Source organism: Adiantum capillus-veneris, chromosome 11 (assembly GCF_014529385.1).
Source record: "Adiantum capillus-veneris isolate H3 chromosome 11, ASM1452938v2, whole genome shotgun sequence".
Classification (NCBI taxonomy): domain Eukaryota; kingdom Viridiplantae; phylum Streptophyta; class Polypodiopsida; order Polypodiales; family Pteridaceae; genus Adiantum; species Adiantum capillus-veneris.
Genome location: NC_140941.1, coordinates 69804315 through 69817755, shown reverse-complemented (window position 1 = coordinate 69817755; position 13441 = coordinate 69804315).

Sequence of the window (13441 nt, the reverse complement as noted above, 5' to 3'; positions counted from 1 at the left end):
TTTCAAGAATGATTCTCATCTTTTGAGAAAATAGTTTCATGTATGCAGCGATGTCCCATTTTCTCTACAAGAATCTCATGTCAACAAATGGGTCAACATATTACAATCTTCGGCCCTACACGTGGGCAAAAATTGGTGCTTATGTTTGACTTGAGAGACTCCAATTTTTTATTAAGATCACTAACAATTCTTGGTATGTAGGTGAATCTTGAACTCGACTACAATGAAGTAAACAGATTGTTTTACTTGTTAGATCATGAGTTGTCCTAGTTATAGAAGGTTGATGTCATCGAGCATCAAGTTGCACCTTTTGTTGGTTCTAAGGTATCTCCAATCATTATTGAGGATGGAAGTATACATTCAAACACTTCAAGCACCAAAAGTGTGCTTGGAATCATTCATGCTCTTTTACTACAGATTAGTCTATATAGACCCCTATCACCTATCAAAAAGGTTGTAGGAATTTTGTTAATGTCAATGTTAGACATTGCATTGTGTACAAAGGAGCTTGGAGTCAGCTAAAAGAGAAAATGGCATTACATTTTTTGGAGTTGAGTCTATCTTGAGTCTAAAGGCTAAGTCAAGGTATCCTTTCCTTCATAGTGTTCTTTTTCCAAAATAGCTTGGACTGCATATATTTAAGATGTGTACTATGGGGCGAGGAAGTGGTCTTGACCTAGCGAGCCACATTTTCCTGAGAGGGAATGTACAAGAGATGTGGGTGCACTTTGATCATGTGCATCATGTGGAAGGTTGACCTACAATGCTAGCACATGTTTACAATCTTTACATTAGAGAACTGCTGACTTTGGCAATATGTGAGTTCCTTTGGAAAACAAACATGCTCATATAGAAATCCGGAACATGCTTAATAAAGCTGATCAAGGTTTTGATAACCCTGAATTAAGAGTATTCATGGTAGATGAGGCAATGCAAAATGAATTGCAATATGCACTCTCTACTTTGGTGGAGCCAAGAAAAAGATACTTGAGAAGGAGGAAAACATGCAAGTTTAGATGTTTCAATATGCTACAAATCAAACGTTGGCCTTTATGAAGCCACATGTGCAAATATGTCTTTGGTAGTGCTACAAAGTGTGCACTACAATGCTTACTTGAAGGGCATGCAAACATCCACAAAACCAATCATGGAAAACTTGCAACCCAATTTATGAGAAAACAATCTAAGACTGCCTTTAGTAAAAGACTAGTAGATACAGCTCAATCGATAGATTTTGAAATGACCAGAGATGATAGAGATTCAATAAGTGAAAAGAGTGTATGCAAAACACTTCCAATCTTTATTGATCCAAAAGAAACTCTTGAAGAATACAACCATAGACATGAGTTAAAGATATGGCCAGAACCAAAGCTACCTAGAACAATCTGGGAAATTTAACGAGCAAAACCTGGCAAGAAAATGACATGTTTCAATGTTCTCCCTGGTAAGAATGCATTCTGCATGGTAGATATATAAATAAAAATTCAAGTAATGTTAAAATGGGGTTCCAACACCCTGATTTCGGGGTAGAAGGAAATATCCAACAATGGACACAAAACCAAGAGAGAGGGATTGTGGAGGGGTTTGTGTGGTTTTGCAACAATAGAAACACTCATGCTTGGAATATATATGAAATGATTGTTGGGCCTCTTGGGCCTACCCTCAAGACATGGTTTGTGGATGAAGGAACTTGCCTTTTGCCATGGGAGGTTGAGATGCTGTAGAAAAATGGATTTGTTGTGCAAGGTAGCGATGCATCAACACTTGCCAGTAGCCACCTTCAAAAGGCAAAGTGGAACACAGTCTAGTGCTTTTCGTTGTAAATTTGAAGATGGAAAATTGGAGAGATTGGAGGTCAAAATTAACCAAGGTATTCCTTGATCGGATTGCATTGGTCCAAAACATGCAAGCAAATCAAACACTTGTACTTTGTGTTTGTTTGTGTCCTCATGAGTTTGTGCATTAGGCTACACCAATGAAACTAGAGCTATTCTGGGAACGGGGAGGAGCTAGAGTTTCAACATACCATCTTGCCCTTCACAAGCTGCGTTTTGTTAGCCTAGAGAACGTAAGCAAGCAAATATATGCATTTGTATCAAGTTTTTGACAATCTTCACTCGAAAAAATGTGTCGCTCGAAATATGGATTCCCCTGAGAATGCGAGAGTATTAGGTTTACAATGGTTTATATATGGCCATACATTTTACACACAGACTTCCACACTGAACCTTATTTTCTAAAGCTGCGACGAGGCCCATCCCATGGCTCAAATCAATGTAGCTCATAAGATTTGCATCTATCCACCATCATGGATTAACACACACACTTGTGAATCACGGGTTGGAGGGCTTGACATGTGTAGAGAGCGCCTTTTGGGAAGGGTATTAGCTGGGAGTGTCATAACATAAATTAATCACCTAAGAAAGTGGACATGGAGTTGTGTGACAACCAATTTTACAAAAATTTAAAGCATAAGGTGGTGTCAACCAATCAGCTGTTGTCAATGAATCTTGGATGAATGAAGGGTGTGTAATCCATGTCTCTAAAAGGCACGAGGTAGTTGAGGGGGGATCTTCAGTGGAGGTCGTTGAATCAATGGGTGAACTAGTGTTAACCCTCACACACATTCCTATCACCTACAACGGACGTCATATTATTTATTTGGTAGAGTCAGGTACCGAGCTTGTCGGTCCAGCAGGAAAAGGGTAAGAGTGACTGCCGATGAGAGGCGCACTCTAAAACTGGAACGTATAACGTTTGGGTAAGATTGGCTAAGTGTGGGCGCCCAAGTGTGAATGGAGCGAGCTCATATAAAAGTCAACTAAACCTAAAATTCACTCATTCTCTCATTTGTGCAATTGAAGAGTGCTCTTGCTCCATCTCCGTCTTCTTCTTCTTCATCTCCTTGTGTGTGTGTGTGTATGCGTGAGAGAGAGAGAGAGAGTGTGTGTGATCGAGCATTGCGGCGGCACGACGACGGCAAGGCGGTTGAGCGTGGCGTATCTGCGTATTCCTCTTCTTCGCGGCGAGGAATCCTCCACGACAGGAAGTGTAGAGCGGTGAGTGACACACCAACGCCATATTTGAGCTTACTAGTTTAGGCTTGTTGTGTGCTTGGAGCCATTTGTGGCTCGTACACGGTGTATCGGCAAGTTCCTTGCATTGACACGTGCGACATACGCGCATATTTTTGGTGCCGCTGTCGGGGAATGTCATACACCAAGCTTGAATGGCACTCTGTGCTTCTTTTGTGGTGCAATTTCAATTGTAGGAAAGGTAAGGAAGGAGGGTGCGTGTGTTGAGAAGAAGGATTTTGTGTTATACTATGTATTTTTTTTGTTAATGGAGTTTTTAAAGGTACTGTGTTTATTCTCTGTGTGTTAAGGTTGTTATTCTTCTTTGTTAATGGAGTTTTCAAAGGTACTATGTTTATTCTCTATGTATTAAGGTTGTTAGTTTTCTGTGTAATGTAATGTACAGTAAGTAGGAAGTAGATCTGTGAGAGCTAATAGAGCGTGTTAGTGTGTAACAGTAGGTGTATTAGTTAGAAGTAGGTAGATAGAGTGTGTGTGTGTGCTCTCGCGCAGGCCGCGGCGACCTTATCCTTTATTAATTATATATATATATATATATTTTTTAAAGTAAAGGTAGGATCGGGATCGGGAATATCTCCCAGAACCAAGCCCAAGCTCACACTCAGGCCTAAGCCTCAGTCGCCTTTTAAAATTACGTATTTTAGCTTCACACGTAGCTAAAAATCGATTTTTTGAGGACCAACGGAACTTCAGATGCCCGAAAATTGTGTTGTAAAGCACACAGCGACCCTCTAAGTGATACGCTTGTTTTGAGCTATCACACACTTTAATCAAAAAAATCAAACATTAAAAAACGTAAAAAACACGAGTGAAAACGGACGCTTAAAAAAGGTAAGCGGTTAACCTTCGAGGTTATTCGTCGACGCTTGTAGGGTGCCAAAGGTACATACATCTGCACTCTGGTCGTGTGCTAGAGACGGAGCAACTAGAGAGAATTTTGACTTATGCGAGTTCTCAATATTCACCTACTTTAGCTTCCGGGTCCTCGGCGGGGACCCAAGGTAGTACAAACCAAGACCCGAACATAGCGGCTAGTGACTCTTCCTCTGACTACGACATCATGGACGGTTTCCCAATGCCTAATACCGATAGCTCAAGCCAAGACATGCATGCCATGGGCCCGCGGTCCGGGCCGAGCGTGCTTAGCCGCCTGAAGAAAACTTTTAGTAGAGCCACTCGCTCCAAAAATGAGGGGGTGGGGAAGTAAATTCTCCATTCGTGACCAACGTAGACCCTATACCGTTAGAGAATGTGGACGTGAATACTTCATTCACTGCACCTCCTGACTATTCAAAGTTATTTTCCTCCAAGGTCATATTACCCGATAAAAGCCTTGCCAAAGTGCAAGAGGTTGAGCGGTATATCCTTGCAGCGAGGGAAAAGGAAGTCAAGAGCTTACGCAAGGCAGAGCAACGAAGAGAGTTAAAAGCAAAAGCCCGTATGTCAATATCCTTGCTAAGCAATCGAATGCTCCGGACTTAGCAACCACTAAGGGCCAACCCCTAGAAAGAAACATTGCATCAGCTCAAAGGACACCCCTAGCACCTCAAGCCTAGATGGAGTGTTCCTAAATGAGAACTGGGAGTACAAACTACAAACAGAAACTCTGACCAGCCTATACACAGGTCACACTTATCACGTGGGTTGGTTAGATGTCCTACAATCCACAATGGGCGCTACTATTGTGGAGGATCAACAGTAAAGAGTTTGTGAGGTCATCCATAGGGTCAATGAGTTAGAGAGACAGAACAAGGGGATCAACATGCCCTCAATGGGTCTCATGAGATTCTTAGATACAGTAAAGGCTAAACAACCGACCTTATCGCAAATGGAGACTCCCTCAGTAAGTCCGATGGATCCTCCATATGTTGTTTCTCCAAGGGTCTCAGTGCAATCTGAGCCCACAAGTGATAGCTTCACCTTTCCAAGTCTAGCTCATCTTCCCTTGATGACACCACGGCTACCATGCCTACCCCAATGATGGGCATGCCGATCGAGAAACACACTATGGACCTCATATGTTAGTAAAGCACCACTACATGGTAGCTCAATGCCTACAACAGTACCTACAAGTGTGTACCAATTGTATGCACCTATGGGTCATCGCACTCATGTAGTCCCTACCCCTCCCATTGTCTCAACTACCTATGCTCCACAACCACAACACCCAAGTTCTTATTTCCATGGGACTATACCGGCTAGCATTAGCATGTCACATCTGACATCTGCTATGCCTAGGGCCACACATATGAACTTTGGACCACCACATGGCACAACATCGTACCCAACGTGGAACCCAAGGGCTTCCTATGCGCCAAGCCCGATGCCAATACCTACTCCACATGTAGTCTCTGAAGCACCTCCACCCACGGTGCCTGCTCACTTAGCTGACTTGGCAACGTTTGCTCAAGCTATCGGTCGATCTATTGCTGAGAATATGCGTAACGCGCGTGATAGAGAGCCTAGAAGTAAGGCAGTACAAATAGCCAAGCTCACATAAAAATTTAGTGGAGACGGGGATGTGAGAAAGCATATCGAAGTGTTTGAACAAATATGCGATTCTCTAGGAGAACACAATGACCTACATAAGAGCAATGCTTTAAGCCTAACCTTAAGTGGAAAGGTTGGGGATTGGTATAGAACCCTAAGGGTGGAAGAAAAAACTATTTACCCTACTCTTAGCAGACTGTTCTTAAAAGAATACATACGAGAGGGAGTACTTTGGGGTGTAGCCTTTCATCTCCAGAAATCCTAACGAGAGGAAGGAGAGTCGGTGAGAGACTTTATTAATCGCTTGAAGCATTTGAATTCTCGATGTAATCCAAATGAGCGCTTCAACAATAACCAATTGCTTGATAGATTCATTAGGGGATTACGACATGAGGATATCTACAATGCCTTAGTCATTAGAGGTATCACCACTTGGGAAGCAGTCACCACCAATGCGATCCAATTGGAGGATAATTTAATGATTCAAGGAGAAAGAGTGTCTGTTGAGTCTAAATCTATTAGCTCACAAGCATCAGGGCATGAGCTAATGACCCTAAAGCCTACTGCTAAGGAGCCAAAGATATCTGAGATGACCTTAGCAGATCTCACCAAGGCTATTCAAGAGAGTCTTAGAGACAATCGTGCTCTGCAAAACAATCATATGTATCCAAGAAGGGAGCAACAATGGTGCTCAATATGCTATGGACCGCATCGTACCAGTGAATGCCCTACTTTTAGAGTAAAATTCAATGGGAATTGCAATGCATGTGGAAGGTATGGTCATCAAGCTAAGGATTGCATAGTAATTAAGCGCACGATGGCCAATAGACCAACCTTAGCATGGACAGACACACCTCGAGTGCCTGCATTGATACCAGCCCCACCTCTTGAACAAACAACACAACACATGGTTCCTAGGGCCCAAAATGTTGTTCAAACAACACCCTTACCGCCTCCAGTGCTAGGACCGCAACAACCACATCCGAGAATCACTTCTGTAAATCGCGTGGGTTGTGAGTCATCTATTTATTGTTTGTAAGGCTGTGAAGAAGATATAGATCCTAATATTGCCTAGGGGATGGATGTGCTTGAAGAAAGTCCACAATACTACATGGAGGACTATTGGGGACAAGTCAAACATGTATATCAAGTAGCTGCTCTTGTGGCAAGAGGCCAAAATATCAATTACACTGCTAAGAGACCACCTCTTCAATGTTATGAGTGTGGAGGTCCACACGTGTAGCCAAGTGTCCTATTAGGCTACAAAAGAACGCCACACTAATGCAAACCAATCAAGCGAGCACGTCTACAATGCCGATACTCATGTGTAATAGATGTGGCATAGATCATTTGATTGCCCAATGTCAAAATAATCCGATGCACCGAAGATCACGCCATTAAACTTGATTGAAGTTACCGAGGAGCCATCACAAAGTACACATGTGGTACCAATAAACGTACTCACACGGTCGATGCTCCAAAACAAAATTATATTCTTGAGGAAAGAGACATGGCATCAATTGCCCAATCTCAGAAAAAGAAGAAAACACGAAGAAAGAGATCGCAAAAAGTAGCGAAGTCAGACCCCAGTTCAAAGACCAACATAGGGACTAGTGATGACCCTGTATATATAAACGACGCTGAAAAGGATTCGGATTCAGGTGAAACCATGGAGACCAAAACGACCACTAAGATATTAACCAACAAGGAAGATCTTCATGAGACACAATGGCCAGGATCCAAGAAGTGAAGGAGTACGAGCGGAAGTGCGACGCGAGAGAGAGTGCGAGAAGAAGAGCACGACGATATGGGGAACTCGCTCTACTGTAATGTGTAGAGCATAGTGAGTTCTTATTAGGTTTTTACAAAAGAATATGTGTACATACCTGGCGGCCCGCCCACTTACCGGGGCGACCACATTGGCTTTATTTCCCAACAACCTCCCACTTAAATTCCAATGTGGTACTTTAAGTGTGAGAGAAGCTACTATACAAGCTAGTATACAAGAGATGTAGAGAAGTGATGTACTACCCTACACCTAACTGCTTGCGAAAATGCGCAAATCTCTCTGAGGGAAGTCCTTTTGTAAGTAGATCAGCAGGATTTTCTGTGGTGTGAACTTTGACAAGCTGAAGTTGTTTATCCTCTAGCATTTCCCTGATGAAATGATACTTCACATCCACATGCTTTGTCTTTGAGTGATAAACTAGATTGCGAGCCAATTGTATAGCACTTTGACTATCACAACATAACACAGGCATCCCTTCTTTGATTCCCAAATCTGTTACTAGTCGATTAAGCCAAATTGATTCTTTGCATGCCTCTCATGCTGCAACATATTTAGCCTCTGTAGTAGACTGAGTAACACAATCTTGTAATCTAGAACGCCATGATACTGCTCCACCAGCCAATGTAAAGACATACCCTGACGTAGACCTTCGGTTGTCTAAGTCACCTGCATAATCTGAGTCTGTAAAACCCTTTACACTTAGCTCCTGACTCCCATAGCACATACGCATACTCTTTGTAGCTTTCAGGTATCTCAATATTCCTTTCACTGCCTCCCAATGTTTCTTGCCTGGGTTTGACATGTATTGACTTACTACTCCCACTGCAAATGCAATGTCTGGGCGAGTATCAATCATTGCATACATCAAACTACCCACTGCAGAGGCATATGAAATCTTATCCATTTCAGCCTGTTCTTCCTCAGACACGGGACAATCTTGTTTGCTAAGTTTCACATATGGTGGCAATGGAGCACTTAATGCCTATATTGAAACGTTGCAAAACCTTGTCAATATACTCTGTTTGAGATAACCAAATCAACTTCTTTGATCTGTCTCTCTCAATGTGCATACCAAGTATATGACTTGCCTCACCCATGTCTTTCAAGTCAAACGATTTTGCCATCTTTGACTTCAAAGCTGAAATTTCTTCCAAGTGCTTGTCAGCAATCAACATGTCATCCACATACAAAATAAGGATCAGCCAACTACCATCCTTAGCTTTCTTTGTATATAGACAGTGATCAAACTCACTACGTTTGTAGCCTTGAGAAAGCATAAACTTGTGGAACTTATGGTACCATGTCCTCGGTGATTGTTTTAAGCCATAAAGACTCTTTAACAACTGGCTACCAAATTGTCCTTGCCTTTCTCAACAAACCCTTCTGGCTGCTGCATGTAAATTTCCACATCTAAATCACCATTTTATACCAACACGTGCCAATTTTGCTTCTTCCACAATGGGAAATTGGTTCCATCCAGCTTCTTGATATTGTAAAGAGCAGTGTCCTGTGATCCAGCCATAGCTACTCTTCACAATAGTTTACTTTCCTGGGAAAAATTCGGCAGAGTTTCCCCTGTAAACTAACCTCTGAACCAATATCAACCTGTCAAGTGAACCAAGAAAGATTCAGAATCTGCAGAAATTTTTGCAGAGTTTCCTTTGTAAAATGGCTCTGGTGTACTCAAAAACAGACCAAAAACAGCTCAAAAAACCACTATCTCTCTAACACTGTAAGCTGTGGGTAAACCTATCCTGCACCTGTACTGTCTCTCACTGTCCTGTCACTGTCCTGTAAGCATAGACTGTGACAATGCCTCAACAACAGTAAAGCAAAGATGCAATCCCAACTGTCTAACTCACAGTCAATACATCCTAACTGCCTATCTAAGGGTGCTCGAGGGATCGCTCCAAGACCTCTATCACCGAAAGGATCTCAACATTCGAGAATCCCCCAGCTCAATAAAACCTCACTCGACCCTGAACAAAGGCTGCAGTAAATCTGACAGTACATAGACTTCCCACAAATTCATACATCCACAAATTTCCCACTGTATGCTGTAACCGTTGCGGCGGTTGTTTGCTGCGTGACTCACAGCCAACAAACCCTCAACAGACATACATCATCTCTGACAATACATCCCATGTGGAAGTACCTGTAATGTCAGGATGAAATTTAGAATATCAAGCAGCAGCCACAAGCTACCTGATGAACTAGTGGATGTCGCCTATAGTCTGTGTGTAGGTGCGCCCGTGTCGTATGTGACACGCCTTCAAGAACTGTGAGCCGTTCTTCGTTGTGTAGACAGCCACAAATCAGCACTCTGGAAGTGCAGATATCCTCAGCACTTGCAGTCATAGGCCGAAACCCCAAATTTGCAGAGTCAACGGATTTGCACCCGCCGAGACCACGTAGTCAAAAATGGCATGGGCAGAACTTTGTCGAAGTCGAACGGTGGTCGAGATGACCTCAGAATGAAAATCTGAGAACATCAAGCCCTTTGGGCTTGCCCACAGGATTTGGGGCCGTGTCTTCGCCTGTCGAATCTCACTCCAATCTGAGCAGGTGACTCTGGCTACCTGCAAATGCTGCCACGAGCCTCGATTTGAGCTCTGATACCAATTGAAGGAGTACGAGCGGAAGTGCGACGCGAGAGAGAGTGCGAGAAGAAGAGCACGGCGATATGGTGAACTCTCTCTACTGTAATGTGTAGAGCATAGTGAGTTCTTATTTGGTTTTTACAAAAGAATATGTGTACATACCTGGCGGCCCGCCCACTTACCTGGGCGACCACATTGGGCTTTATACCCCAACAAGAAGAAGATAGGAACTTACCCAAACCCTATAGAGGAGATTGAGTGAGTCAAGAAATTAAGGAGTTTGGTAGAAGATACCCAAAGGGATCTAGAACCAGCACCTAGGAAGATCCAGATTACAGACACCGTGTTCCCTACGCAACAACAACCTCACCAAGACCATAGACCCTTAGCCATACCTAGTGTCATCCAAGAAGAAAGTGACTTAAAGTCATGGGAAAGTAGACGTACTCACTTCTTGATGGAAAGAATGTTTACATAGGGACTACTTGATCCTATCAAAGAAATGGAGATCCCATCTTCCCCACGTCAAGGGATTGAAGTCCAAAAGGTGCCGTTAAACATTTCAAAATTGATGGATTTCATGTCTTCAAAAGTTAGAACCACCATCATGTCCAAACTATATAAAGACCCTGAGCTAGTCTCAGCTCTTCGAGAATTCCTTAATGGAGAAGTGAAGTTTGGGCTACCACAATTTGCACAGATGGATGGAGTTGGAGAGATGCCAATAGAGGAGGAACACTTAGATCCACAACCCAACCTAGATGAGAACCTTGTTATATAAATACATGTTAACAAGTTGGGACAATACTTTGAGGGTGATGAATCCAATGCGACCATACCAATCACTACTAAGGGATTAACTGTGAAGGGAATCCTTGATGGTAGCGCTGGGGTTAGCATTGTGACTAAAAATTGATGGGAAACTATGGGAAGGCCTCACCTTGTGACCACAACCATAGTAGTGAAGATGGCCAATGGGTCTATTTTTAAACCTATTAGGATGCTAGAAGATCTCAAGATCAAGGTCTTTGGACATAAAATAAGGATTACCTTCATTGTTATGGATTTCTCCAAACACACTATGGCATCGGAGATGATCTTAGGACGTCCTTCCATGAGGGAAGCAAAAATGGTGCATGACTGGTCTAAGAACCATGTCTACCTGCAGTTCCAAGATTCTGTCATTCGAGTGGATCTTGTGAGATGGGTCGAACACATGCTCTAGGAAACAGGTTTATAATTGATCATAGATCTGACACCATAGTTCACTCGGTCCCATTGCAGTATTGTTACACGTGTAAAGCGGACACTGATGTTGGGGAAGATTCTCCTTATATGGACATACTACCTAGGATGACTGAGTCGGACAATGTGGATTGGGTCTACTTAGTAGCAACCATAGACACTTGGGAAAATAGGGGGACGACCTAGGTAACACCTGAGGGGGATGAAATGCCCGTACCCTTAAATATGCTACAAGCAATGCATATAGCTTCCGACAAGACTCATCCTAATATAACAAAAAAAACATACAATTGGGTCCCTAAAGCTTCTTTAGCGACCATAGCTAGTGCTAAAAAACAAAAGCCTTGTAAGAAATGTATCACTCGCTCCAAGAAAAGTAAGAAAATGTTGTGATGGATTCCTAAAAAACTATTGGAAGACCAAGGCTACTATCAAGGAAATGATCAAATCTGGGTGCCAAAACGTAGATTGTGTTCTTACCTGTCACCTAACACATGTGAGCCCAATCTTGTAGCTCCAAAACGAATTGACGATTGCGGAAAGAAAAAAATCACAGAATGCTACACACCCGCTCCAGAGCTAGTTTGGGTACCGAAGAAAGAACGGTTTGTTCCACCTAGCTCAGGAAGGGGGGAGTCCCATGAAGTTTCTAGCTCCTTATGTAATGCATCCATAGAGGTAAAAGCTTCTCCACATCCTCCACCTACAATAGTGGACCTCCATAAAGCTACAAAGGATTCCACACCTCCCAGAGTTCAAGAATCAAGTGATGAACCACTTCAAGTTCGGTCCTGGGAAAGTACCTTACCACCCTTGCAACTCGATGAGGAACCTAAGGTAATAGAAAACTTCTTGCAAAAATCCTCACCTATTACAAACTGGAACAATTGGTTTCAAAGGGTGACGAGCACATTTCAAATGGTATGATCTACCCAAGGAAGGGGGGAGTGTTTGCTGACAGTCATCATTCACTCACTTCCCTCTCAACCTTCCTCCTTGACCTCTCAATCTCCCAATCTCAGGGAATGTACATATAAAGCCTTATACTCATCAAAAACAAAAATAATAAAGAGCAAGAGCAATTAGCAAACGAGTATGCACAATAAAAGTCAAAACATTGATCCAGACCTACACATTCACATCCGGTACACTGAAACAAAAACCTATGCCATAAAACACCTTTGATCCTCATCACTCAAGTGATGGAGGGTAGGTAGGATTATTACAATAGGAGTGTTTCGGTTTTAGATTTGAGTGATTAGCAAAGTCTTTCTTCCCACTGATGTGCCTCCTAGAGGTATTCTTTGTGTTTCCTAGTGTGTACAGGAACGTGTTGCTGTGGTTAGGATTTGGACCTTCATGAGATCTTTCTCTCGTTCACACTTCAAATCAAGCACGACCATCAACACAAACAGGTGTTTCTTGTCCATTAGCATTGCCCCTTATCTTTTTTGCATCCATGTTTATCTGCTTTGATTGTGATTGGTAGCATAATATTCATCGCATTTGCTTAGTATCAAACATTTAATTCAATGTAAATTTTTGTCATAATCACTTGTCTAGGTTTAAAAATTAAGCAGTTCGACTAAGCTAGTTTGACCAAGCTAGGCGTTAGAGATCTTCTCTTAATACCATGAGGAAGGCCTTCCTAATAATCAATGGTTACTTAGGTTGTTAATCCGATTTAGGCAGCATTGTGTGAAATGTACTAGGGATTTCTAGTGGGCTTAGTCCCTATTGACCTTTAGCTTAAGTATTTTAAAGGAAGTTTACTAGTGTGATGAGCCTTGGGAGGTGTAACAGTGTCATATGACCCCCCAAAGTTACAAAATTAAAATGCTGAAAACGAACAAACAAAAAATCAAAGTGCCACAATGTAAAATCTTAAACTGGAAGAGAAATCTCAACTTGATTTGGTACTTCACTCACATGTATCGCCTATGGTACTAGAGCCTTAGAGGTTCCCAGTGTGGGTGTTTTTCCTTGAAAAGCAAAAAACCCAAGGCATACAAAATAAGCACACACATCAAAATTGAATCATTGTGAAAAGACTTTGGGGGGTCAAAGAAAAAGTAATCAATCAGGGGATGATTTCATGAGAAATTCCTTTTATCGTCGCTTAACTACAAGGTCTTCTAGGTATAGCCTCTAGTCAGCCCTCGAACATGAAATACTTGGCTCTCGCAATTAAACAACTTAATTAACCAGAGAAAATTAAGAAG